The sequence below is a fragment of the Limanda limanda genome, chromosome 16, assembly GCF_963576545.1.
Source record: "Limanda limanda chromosome 16, fLimLim1.1, whole genome shotgun sequence".
Classification (NCBI taxonomy): domain Eukaryota; kingdom Metazoa; phylum Chordata; class Actinopteri; order Pleuronectiformes; family Pleuronectidae; genus Limanda; species Limanda limanda.
The window spans coordinates 7408838-7422253 of record NC_083651.1 but is presented as its reverse complement, the minus strand read 5'-3'; the positions used below and the strand labels follow the sequence as shown (position 1 = coordinate 7422253).

Sequence of the window (13416 nt, the reverse complement as noted above, 5' to 3'; positions counted from 1 at the left end):
TGCCCAGATGGACCATCTATGTAGATTGCAGATTGTAGAAGCAAGGCTCTGTGTGTAAGCATCTGTTCCTGTGCAACTTTACTTCAATTGTGTGGTATTGTAAGAGACCCTAAGATTTCAGCATAAGAGGGATTCTGTTGTGTGTGGCCCCTGGTAGTTTAGTCGAAACAAAAGGTGATTTCCCACTGGACAAACATTCCCCAGGACATGGTTCATCTACCTTTGTTACAACTGGAGGAGCCAGGTTTGAAATCAAGTTCTGGTAAGATAGTTGAACAGTGTGTCTCTGGGTTTCAGTGCTGTGATCAACTGGGGACCTGTACGAGGTATACTCCGCTTGCCTAATGTCAACTGCAATTATCTCAAGATCGATGTGACCGTGTGATAAGTAGTAGGATAATCATGGGTGATTGGCTAGGTGAGTTGATGGATAGATGGAGATTGTTTGACCCCAAAAAATAAGCAATTGAAACCACGATGCACGGTATACATTAACTAAGCCATCTGTCAGCCACCTTTTATCTCTCTCAACCAAGCTATGTGTTTTTTCCTGCCCGCCTACCTGCTTGCCTCTGTATGCCACCATGTGGGGATCAGTATCAAGGCACTCCTTAATTTCTCTTTCTCTCTGGGGCCAGCAGGCAGCCAAGCTAATAAAGAAAAGGGCCAGGAGTTTCTTTGGGTTCTTAGCTCATGGCTTTCCATGACGCACTTCATGCACACAGTGCAGCTTATAAATCACATTAATACACACCATGACACTGACACTTAAGCTTTGGCTGGCTCCTTCTGATCTGTGTTGATTGGATGCTCCATCAAATTTTGATGGGCCCATATACCAAGGACAAGCTAAACAGTGCAGGGTGGTTGACAATGTTGACAAACTGCTAATTTAAAGGACCTTGGAATACTAATTGAAAATCAAGCTACTAAATTCTGTGATTGATTTTGACAGCCACCTCCTTCCTTTATAGCATCTTGAGAACCACAAGGAAGGGAGTAGGTAACATAGGTTTGTTTTGGCAAAAACTGGCTGGTTATTATCAAAATTAGATTGAAGCCAAATTAGCAATGACTGCAAAATTAGCCACACAGGCTTCAAAGAAAAACTTGGGAGCCAAACCCAATGTTTTTAGCATCCCTGACAAGGAAAATGAAACCTTCATCAATATATAAGTCTACTATGAATACTGAATCAAAAAGTTCTGTGTAATGTCAAGAGGTTGCCGTTATAGCCAAAATCAAATCAAATCATTGACCGTCATCAACCAACTCACTTGGCTCACGGCTTTATTTTTTAAGAGCCCTAATGGTAAAAGTGGAGCAGATAGGAAATTCTGTTAAATGATGCATCTTCCTGCTCTGTACTTTGAGATACAAGCCATTAAATAAAACGCTATTAAGAGCACGCCTGGGACAAGCTTTCCGGGCGAACCAAAGGCAATGATGGGATGGGAAAAGGGAAGAAACTCTAAATGTCACACCAGGAAAGCAAAAGGAACGCGTCGATAGCATTTATTATCATAAGACTAATAACCATGGAAAGGATTTTCTTTTCAAGTGGCTTATGTAACCATGATTTTCCAGACAAACTATCCCCAACCACAATGTTAATTTGCCCACACAGAGCGAACAGGATGCAGCTACAAATATGGAGTGTGAACGCTCAGCAAGAATTTAAACTATTGACTTGGCAATACAAGTTAAGAAGCCTGCATGTTTCATAGATTGCATTAAATGATCTAATCTGAATAGGAAAATGTTATGTTTCATAGTCGCCAAAGTGCTTGCTCCTTGTGGGAACTGTTGGATTTCTATGGGTTTTTTCTTGACCTTCTCTGTCAAGTGCCTTGAGATAATGTATATTTTTGATTCGGCGCTATACAGATAAAATTGAAATTGAATTGAAACTGTTATTACTTGTGAGTAGTCTCACTCACCTGCCCTCTCCTACAACACTGAAATTCTCTTTCGACATTGGTTCCCTACAACCTGTAATTTCTCAAGAGTTATACTTCTTTTCGTTTCCAAGCAACTTGGGTAAATATTTCAACCCCTTTGACACTGGGCAATCAGAACTGCTCCTAGCTTTACAAAAGAAAAATATCCCAAGCTATATAACTAAATTGATAATTTATGATATTCAAGGTTCAAACACATTTTGACCAATGGATTTCCATGACTGTTCAATAACTTTAAACCAAATTTCTATGACCAGACATTGTGAATTATCGGTGTATACATGAAAAAGTGACTAAATGTAGTACTTAAACTAACAATGAGAATTCCAAATCATACAGTATACCTTAAATGACACAAATGAATGAGAAAATATTTTGATTAAAATACTCTTTCCATTTGTAGCCAAGCATGGCTAAATCTACACTTGGCATGGTGCATTATCCCGCCTGCTTTTCCACCGAACTTTAGTATGAGAGCGTATGCCTGCTTATATTCTGAGCATATTTCTTTTAAAAGCATATGAATTATTTAAAACTCAGCATAAATGAACGACATGAAAATATGAAGATAACACATTTCCATGACTTTTGGGTTTTTTATATTTTTCAAGCACTTTTCCAGCATTTTACAATTCCATGACTTTTCCAGGTTATTCATGACAGTAGGAACCCTGGATATATCAATTTATATGATGATATATGATACAGAATTTATAATTAATAATAAATCATGTTCCTCCCACATTACACACGCCTAGTGGCTGGTCTGGCATGCCCCAACCAAAGGCAGGTCAAGAAAGCACGGAAAGGGGATGACCCGCAATTACAACAGAGTGGGCCAGCAGAGCAACAATCAGAGCAACATAACAAAATGTTTAAGCCATTTTCTTTTCCATGACCTGTGGGTAAAATCTGCAGAATTGGCAGCGGAGTTTAACCAGAGTTTGCCTTTCACACATAGTTGCATTCACAACAACAAATGTTCAGCAGTATTCAGGTGAGAGGTGGAGCAGCCGGGTGCAGCAGACAGAGGCAGGAAGTAACGTATTAATTCTGCCGCGTAGATCACGTGATTTTCTTGACAACACACAGACACCGGCGTCTGCTCTTATCACCATAAAGTCTCTTGACATCTTCGTTGGTGTCTTCTTCCCTTTTTACCACTTTTCAGCGGGGAGTATGAGAAAGTATATAGAACATGTAAACCTGTTCAAATATTAAGCAATTTATGAACCAGAATATGAGCATCATACGTCTACTATAAATAATTGTTGCGTTCCTTTCTACTTCTTGGTCAACCTCCCCTTTTTATTCCTAGTAAGTCCTGGTGGTGAGTAATCTTGTCAATTTGTACCCACTGTAATCTAAGACTTTAACCCTAATCACTGTCTAAACCACCACAGACACAGTCTGTCCCTTTGCAGGATTCATCAGCTTTTCTGTGTCAGCTGCTTGGCAAGGCTGGAATCACTGAAATCATTTCAACCAATAGTGTATGATTTGAATACATTCATATTAATTAATAGTACAATCAAACACCCCACTTTGCTTCCAAATCACAAATCACCAATTTGCAAAGGCATGGGCTCTTGCATATTATCAATAAATGACAGCCTTGTGTGCAGTTTCTTTAATTAAGCTTACAGTGGCATTTTAGCCAATACCAATATTGGGATACAGAGTTTTTTTCGGTTTTAACTAAACAACCCCATGTGTGCAGTTTCTTCCCCCGAGTTTACTGTTGTTGTTCTGTAGCAGTCTAACACGCTGGTTAAAGTCTTAAAACCACCACTTCATTAGTATCTGACCTGGTTTATTAAACATTCCACTATTTCCAATCCCTGAGGCACAAGCTACTTCAAATGAAGAAACAGGCAACACTGACTTTGGTCAGAAATGATTTTATGTTGACAAACATTTATTTCTGCAAAAAATACAAGATAATGACTGACACTGCTCCTTGTAAGTGAGGATTAAAGACAAATATTGTGTCTATAAAGACAATATATTTAAAAATGTATTTATCCTAAAATAAAAAAATAAGAACACGTTACACTAGGTCAAAGTGGCTTGTCTTAAAATTGTACATAATTAAACAATTTTAATATTAGATGGTATATATGTTTACTGTACCTCTCTGTGTTTAATTACAATAGTGGATTATACGTGGAACAAGTCTGTGATTCAGCAACTATTTGTTGGTCTGAGTTTAGTTATTATTTAATTTCAGTATTGATACATTTTGCTGGGGTTTTAAAGGCTGAGTTTTATTGATGGGTTATCAAACCAAAAAGCATATCAAACTAATTATCAGGGCTATGTTATTGCTCCTTTACTCCAATTTGTCATGACTGCTGCAGAAGAAATTCTGCTGCAGAAGAAACTCTGGAATACAGAAGATGTGCATTGTGTAGAAATGCTAAAAATGTCAGTTTTTTAATGTTCTCTTTTGACAGACCAGTCGTACCTTAACGAGGGGAAACTGCTGAGGCATTGACATGGTTTGGTTATAAAAAGTCTGATATTGACCAGAAAACTCAAACCACCACTGACCCCTTTGACCACAAGAATCATGTCAAACAGTACAGAGAGAGTCTACGGATGAGAGCCACAAAACTAAAGTCGATTGCTCAAAACAAATCCAATACTCAGACACTGCGAGAGGCTTTTGCCCCCGGCACACGATACGACAAAGAAGATCGAAGGAGATAACAGCTGCTGTTACGACTTACATCTGCGCAAACACGGCCTCAATTTAACAAGGCCAAGAAAATGTATGAGAAACAAGTAAGAGATATGCATCATTATCTGGATATGAAATGATCTCTATCAGTATATGAGATTTTGGACATATTGCATAGCCCTATGGGATTTTGTTTTAATTGAAATATTACATAAAGTTGACCTTCGTTTTCAACCTTGTCTAAACGCATTTCCCACTGTGGTTTGGATAAATCACTGCATCTATCCAAACCACCCCCTGTGCCCAGTGCCTCACACACACACACAGGCCCAGGGGCCCCGCCCCCACCCACTCGCTCAGGTGGCATGTTTTTCTTGTTGATTTCAATAAAGGGGAGAAATTGCCCTTTAATTACGTGTCCATCTTTGATGTACCCAACCCACATAACTTTAGGTTTTTCTCACCTCAAACACACAACTGTTAAATAATGTAACTCATACTTATGGAAATAACTATGTGGTCATATAGTCAGATACGGACAATAGGCCTACATAGCTGTGTATAATCAATGCTATGATGTCACCATGTAGTTTTCATTAATATCTTTCTGTAGGCTAATACTAATATGAATGCCGTTTGTTAAGTGTTCAAAAAGCTGGGCAGGAACAAGCTGGTAAAAAAAGGGAACCTTACAGATCTTTTATTTATTACTATCATAGATAAATATACCAGTATCGTATCTTATTTGTGGTATCGTATATGTGGTATTTTATCGTATTTGTGGTATTGTATCGTATTTGTGGTATTGTATTGTAAGTATTGGGTATCGTGATATTTTGGCAGGTATAGTATCGAAGTCATAATTTTGGTATCGTGACAACCCTAGCCCAAGGTCAAGTGTTGCCTACGTTTGTGGACTTCCTTTCGGTTTGAGGTGAGAGGAGAGGTTGTTTGGATCAAAACCTCGGGCAACATTTTCATAGATTAGAGATGTAACTATGAATGAAACACATTCTAGCTAACATTCAATGTGGGCAATCCAGCCTGATTAATATAAAGTACAGTTGCAATGTGCATGATAATTAACATCCAAGTCATTACAATGAAAATAGTAAATTGTTGTTGCTGGTATAAAATGTATACCATCTATTATACTGTAAACCAAAAAAGAAACACTTATTGTGTAAGCTGATCATTTATATGTAAATACACTCATTGTAAAACCAAGCCCTCTTTGGTGTGTGGAGGTGAACCCAGAATCATAGAAGAATAGACTGTAGTCGTCCATTCCATCCTTCTACGGTGATCTGCTTAGTTCCCTGTGGCTCAGTCTCTGTACTGCCCCTGTAAATGTATTAATCATGGCACATTGTATTCTTAAGCTCGCTTTGGAACAACCCTGCCATCCAGGAGTGGCCCTGTGTTATTAAGGTCAGAGTCTGAGGGAGATTAAAAACCTCACCTCCCCTCCTCTGCCTATCGACTGACCAGCTTTAATGTAAAAAGCAAAGCCTCAAATACAGTGCAGGGTTTAGATGAGAAAGGCACCTGTGTTTCTCATTTGATTCATTTATTTGGTGGAACAACCCTAAAGATTTGTTTGTATTTCCATTTGATTGGTTTAGAATTTTCCAAACGCAGTCCAAAGAACGGACTGATTTAAAAGTCGGCCAGAATGGTGGGATTGTGTGCAAATGCGAGATAAGTCACATATTTACTAAACTGTTAACCCTTTGCTCTAAATCGGTCTGCGCTTAATGCTGCCACCGGGTCAACCGCAGCAAATTAGCACTCAACCTGTGGTACACACATGAGGCATGCTTCATTAAGATCACTCTACAATTGTTTTCACAGAGTTTGAAAAAAGATTCTTATACACACGAGTACTCATTGTTAAAATGATTCATTAACGCCATTGATAGGTGCCATCTTCTTTTACGCACAGCGAGCACTACGACAATGTGATATTAATTGGAAAAAGACGAATCAGCTGACAGTTTGGTCATCACGTCCAACAAGACTACACAGTCTATTAGGAGCTGTGACCTTCAATGTGCTCGGCAATTGCCTGCTTGCTGCCTGCTCTGGAAAAAAAAAAAGAGCAAAAAACTGCCGCTAGCCATTTCCTTCCCACTGGCTGTGAATCATGCACCCTAATGTGCCACGTCTCCACACACACACACACACACAATTACAATGTATAGAAACAGACACAGGGCACTGAAATATTCATAAACCCTCTCCAAGCCAGCAGCAAAGAGCAAGGCCATTACGTTTGCCATTGTTTGAAAGAGATATTTAAAAATCAGCTTAGCTCCCACTACAAGAGGCCCACAGGGACACGCTTGTGGAGGTTTGGGGAGCTGGAGAGCAGAGCTGAAGTTATGTGCTGCTCTGAGCGACCTCCAGTCAGTTTGACTGATTTAAAGCACCTGTCCCCCCGCTTTCCACTCGACTCTCATCTCCTTTCAGCTCACCCCATGGACGCTTTCTATCTGGCTTAACGGAAGACCTTTCGGAAGATGCACGAGGGTGGTGAGAATGTGAATATCTGAATTCCTCCTTGCAGTAAATACGCTCATGGCACTTAGGCAGAGGGTGGTAATAATTTCACAGTGAAATCAAGACAGTAAAAGCCTCTGTTTATTCAGCATCCAAGCCAAGTCTTCTAGATTGTGGTGTAAGATACTGTTACCCCAGTGTAATGTATGGAGCCAACAAAAAGATCTTACAATACTCTACTCTCATCATAATGTCAGTCTTATCAGTTCCGGATAAATAATGTGCGTATATATATTTTTTAAAGGGAATGTGAGCTTGTCTAAAAAGCCACATTTTAATCCAAGTCACTATGATAAGAAACCAAAGACATTTGTAAAGGGTTTATTCCTTCAATGTAGTATCTCTGCAACACTGGGTTATGTTGTTTTGAGTCTGGGAACCAGATCTATTTATAACACAACTATATTTACTGAATGGATTCATAATTATATATATATAACTTACATTTGTCTATCAGTTCTGTGTCTTGCTGACTGGTTTAGGTCAATAAAGCATCGTTTATGTTTCATTGTCAGTTTTCTTCCATTTATCGGTGGTTGAAAGAGAAACAAAGCTAGAGATTGAGCTCGTCTTTCTCAGCGGCAGCAGCTCAGAGGGTGATGTTGCCTCTGCCAGCTTCACTGTCTCTCCCTCTCCATCACCTGATATCTAATTGTTGCGGATCATTATGCTTGTTCTCCACTTAAAACGATTGGGTTTCTTTCTGTCTTCAGTCAAATAAAGGAACTTAGCACCAGTTCTCCAGTCAAACACAGTTAGACTCTTCAGACGGGCTGATAGGTCTGTTGTACTATCGGACAAGTAAGTGAGAGAGGGAGTCTTTGGCAATTCTTGGTGTCACGATTTGATTCACAATCAAAGAAAAAAGAAGAAAGGGAGGGATGACATTTGGACTCTTACTCTTTTAGACAAAAGATGTAACTAAGCACAAAATCAAAAGGAACACGAGTAAGAGTTTGTTTCCCTCTGACCTGCAAATGAAACGGAAGATTAACTGAACTTTTGGTCACTCTGTAAAACTTGAGTGAGAGAATACAGCTTTTTCATTTTAGTTAGTTGCTTTAAATAGAAATAGCCCGGTGATAGACCTGGATGGATGCGTTAAATAGGGGGCATTTTACAGTCAAAACACTTAAGGCTTGTATTGCAAAGCCAAGTATTAAATTATGTAATTTATTTCCACAAAACTAAGCCGTAATACAGAACATGGGCCAAGGAACAACCTATTTAATGTCAATTTTGGCACAGATCTTGACAAATGGGGCAAATTTCTTAAACATATCCAAATAGAGTTTTTTGACATCTTCATGGATTTTCCAAGAAATAATTCCTGGTTCTTGATGAAGGAAAAAACTGATTAATTAAGGTAGAGCCTTGATAGAGGTATGCAACCTACTGAGTGATAGTCTAGTGCCCTTGCCTTTATTGATGGCCAAATACAAAATGTAACTAGTTTGTTCATGCTGTGTACACAATGCAGGTAAAGCATTCAGTCATGCGACCTTTTTCTTTTCATCAGCACAACGTTATCCAGCAGTAATGTTTATTAAAGGCAATTATGAATCCTTTCAGAAATGCAGAGTTTAAAAACAGCCATTGTTCACCAGAGAAAATAGAAATGCAATAAAATTATTCCTGTCCTGACAATAGTGTGTTGTAAAAACCTGTGAATCCTGGCTTGCATCTTGCTCAGAAACATTTATTTAAAGACATAATTAAAATAATCACAGTATTTAATTTAATGTCAGTGTCTGTGATGATTATATAATTTAAAAGTGTGGGTTAATGCGCTCACAGCTGGTTTGTGCATCCAGAGAACCGCTGCCTTCAGAAGCACCTCAATGAAAAATTTAAGGTGCACACATACATTTACATTTCTTATGGGTGATCTGGCATTAATGTTGAAGAGGCCATAATAGCTCCTGCATTATGGTTAGTGTGTATCGATCTACATTAAAGCGTGATCAAGAACAAGATTTCTTCCTGCGCTAATGGAGTTAAAATGCAAGTCACGAGAGGAAGTGGAGTCGAGCTGCGCTGCTGCGCTCACGTCACAAACTCTTCTCACTCAATTGAGGTTTTCCACTGAGCCATACTAATACTTTTAGGCTTGTGTTACTAAGGTGCTGATTGAACTTTGAGTCCGTAGGATGTAGTCGATGGTGCTGCTATTTGTTTTCTAAAGATAGTTTTTACGCCTTGAGCCTTCATTTGAAAGGGCAGAGTAAAGCGTGAAAAGGAGAGAGAGCAGATGACTCTTTTGATGCAGGAGGACTCAAGCCTCCGTACATTAGACACACAATTAACCAGGTGAGCCATTAGTCGCCCCATGTGACAGGCTGTTGACTCAAGCAGCAACAAAGTATTCCTGTTACCCCAAAATGACATCATTAACCATCACTAGGCAGGAAATGCAACACAAATACAGTTGGGGAACATACTTTTGACGGTGGAGAGAGAATCTGATAACATGAGGCAAAAAAGCTAAATGATTTAGGGGCTTCTGTATGAAAGAGCATGAAGCAGCTGAAAAAGGTTTATTTTTATGTTGAAGAGGGAAAATAGATGAAGATCAAGATTACAAATAAGAAAATACATAGGAAAAGCTGCTCTACAAGTGTGCCTTGCCTCTTAATATTTTTTTTTATGGACAAAACACAAATGCAGGTGCGTCAAAAATAACTGCTGTATAATCTGGGTGGATGCTTTAAATGGGGGCATCCTACAGTCAGAAGGTCTAAGAACCTCTTACTCAGCCTTAATGCTACATTAGCAGAATGGGAAGAAACAGAAAACCTCTAGTTATTCCAGAGACGATTACTCCACCGCAGTAGAGTTATACCATTCAATTTATTGTAAAGTTTATCGTTTTCTTATTAACACTGAATTATATTAAGATGTATGAACCAACAATGGAGGCTTAGCAGCCATTTTCCTCACGGTATTGTTGTAGGTCTTTCCTCATATCTCAAAATCTGGACATTTCCCAACTGAGCTTCTCAAAATTGCAAAATGAACAATATGAGGTGAATGTAACAGTACTGTGATCCAAGCTACAATGAAAAAGTGTCTAACAGCACATGAAACCGCAGTACTTTTTGTTTCAATATTTTTCCTCAATAGAAAGACTGGACAGCTACTCTAAAGGTTAATGGTAACAATGAGGGAATAATTGTGGCAGCTGGGACTCCTGTTGATATATAGAGCCATATATATATATATAAAATTCATAAGCACAATGTTTAGAAGAAAGGATGGTTTGTCAAATGTCACCTGCCTACCACATGATATGTCAGACTCGTTTACAAGTCAGCATTGAGCATTACACGAGAAAACACGTACACAGTAGAACAAAAAAATATTTTTAGGAAGGAAATAATTAATGGATCTTGATTTAAAAAAAGATCGGACATGTTATGGGGACTGATATCACAATGATACATTTACTTTCTAAAATCATCTGCAGTGTTGAAACCAGCCCATATGGTAAATCCCCATGAGATGCATTGTAAATGGGGTTACATTTTTTTTTTCCCACCACCACTGAAATCACAATGCTCTAAAAAAAAACATATGCACCAAATAATATCATCGATCACTAGTCATAGGTCGTGACTTCAGGTCTATCATTTTGAATTAACGATAAATACATATATGTTGTGGATTTATATAAAACCCCATTTGTTTACCGTTTGATATAAAATAAAATGAAAGGTTCTTTGAAACTGTTCAATGACAAACAAAATTTGACCTGTGATTTTTGTAGAACATCACTGATGACCATTTCAAATTGTCTTTGCAAAGAAAAGAGAAAAAATCCGACTGGAGCACTTTCAAATGGCAATATAACAAAGCACTGTAACCTCTCAAATATAGACGTCCTGTGTATCTAAAGCAGGAACAAAGATTTCAGTTCATCAGAGAGAACATAAATAACTGCTGCTGTATTAAGAACTCTTCATTTCTCGAGGGGGAAACATAACCTTCTAATATTAGACTGAACATTATTTTCCAGTATTATTGATGAACAAACATTACTTACTGAAAGGGAACTATGCTTTTGTATCACGGCCCATTAACTGCAACAGCCAGCTTATTTCAACTGCTCTGGGCCAACAAAATCTCATGATGCGGTAGGCGAATAGCAATGGAACAGTAAAGAGTCAATAGTCTATTCCATTCCTTTTCTTTTATTGCCCTAAAGCTCTGTCTCTATTTCCAGACAAAGGTTTAACGGCCATTAATGTCCAAGATATGTAATTAGCAGAACAGCAAAAGAGCACAGAGTGAATAGAGGTGGTGGGAAAGGAGTGTTTATGTTCTTTGTACAGTCAATAGTTTGTATTTGGAAGACATAAAAACAGAGGTAATTTCTGTATCTGGAAAAACCATTGACTGTATATGAATTTGGCCAACATGAAGGCTCTCGGAAGTGAAGCCAAATCATTCTGATAACCTCAGTGTTTGGCTCCAGTATAGGTCATAAACCTTGCCTCCTCCACATTGTCGGATGGGATATGGGCCAAAGTTCGTTAAATACATACTGACTCCAACTTACATAACAACGCATAATGCTGTCAGCCATAGCTCAGATATTTTTCTTCATTTTTGTACAGCAGATGGATATGCAAACATGTTGTCCATCTTTATATACAGTCTATGTGATAGACAAAGAGCCTGACCATAGAGCAGCAAAAGTCCCTAGTTCCATCTGACCAATTCATCTTAGCTGGACACATCCGTGTGGAAATGTTACTCTTACTTATCAAAAGTGATGTCACGTCAATCGGATCAGGCTACAAAAACAGAAGTTGTAGCAGCAGTTGTTGTTTGGGATGCAGATGGAAAATATTTTGGTAAAAGACTGGCTCAATAACTACCTCTGCCTGGATTACTCCATCTACATGAAATGATGGCTGTAAAATAATGGATGCTCATACTGCATACTACTTTTAAATGCAGGCCAAATAACTGCCTGTAACCTGTATTTAAAAGACACAATAGTATTTTATTGTATAGTCTGATTTCTCCCTGGAATCACAAGTCAATCAGTAGTGTGCAGTTCTATAGCTCGTACAGCTACGACTTCCTTGCATCTGGGAGTGTGTGGTGTTCTGTCTGAATGGTAATCATGAAGGGAACAAAAGGGTTGTTGGCGACAAAGGCGGGTTTTGGAGTGAATAGGCCAGCTCCCGTGCTCAGCAAGTGGTTCGACTAGAAGTGATGTTTCAAGAGAGACGATATGTAGGAATCATGCAGGAGAATATACAGCAGGAGGGAGGACAGAAAGGAAGAACAAGTACACAGAGAAGGGAGAGGAGGCTGGGGTTGGCAGGGTCTCTAAAGCAGGTAGCACCATCTGCATTCTGCCCGAGTGCTGTCCCGTCTGGCTCGCTGTTGCCTTTAATAAAAGCTGGTGCTGAGACAGAGTGCGGGCGACATAAATGCATTCAGAGGTACAGTAGATGGTGAATGGACTTATTTAAGGCATATTTCTAGTCCTATCAACCACCCACATCCTTCGGCATGAGAACTACAGAAGCTGGGGATCAAGCCCCAAACCCTCTGGTTAATAGACGACCTGCTCTACCTCCCTTCACCTGAAAAGGGAGGAATTAGCTCTCATTTAGAGATGTTTGCAAAAACAATCACAGTGGAGTAATGCCTAAAATTCTATGTGTCCCATTCATGACTCTTCGTGGACTATTGGTGGAACTTTGTCTGTGATAGCAATGCATTTTTAGATGCTGAAGCAGATTGAAACAGGATATGATCACAGTAATAAATTATAATTATAATCAGTACCATAAAAATATTCATTGGCATTTTTTTAAGGTAAAATGTTGATGAATGTGCTTGTTTCTAGCCTTTCCCGACTTCAAAGTCAAAAGCATTTAAACCAAATTTTCAAGCTCTCAAAGACTTAAGGTTTACATTTCTACAGAAGTAGAGAAGAGAAAGGGGTCGTGAAAGTTGAGTGTTTCATAAATCCCAATTTGAGAATGTTATTTTAATTAAAAATTAGTTTTTTAAAAGCTTTTGAGTGAGTACTTTACATTGTTATGGGTTAAGGAAAGGGTTTATATTAAATTGAATTGATACAGTTTTATTAAATGTGAAGCTCAGATAAATTGAACACCAAAGGAGGAGGTGCTTATTATAGTGACTCAGTGACTGATAGTGTAATGACTCTCTGATGGCTCTTGTTAG

At 38.7% G+C, this 13416-nt stretch overlaps 1 protein-coding gene across 1 annotated transcript in view; it reads right to left on the bottom strand.

Moving 5' to 3' along the window:
* man1a2 (mannosidase, alpha, class 1A, member 2) overlaps positions 1–13416 on the bottom strand; it is a 117066-nt gene that overhangs the window by 79587 nt on the left and 24063 nt on the right. The gene's annotated exons all lie outside the window — the stretch shown is intronic.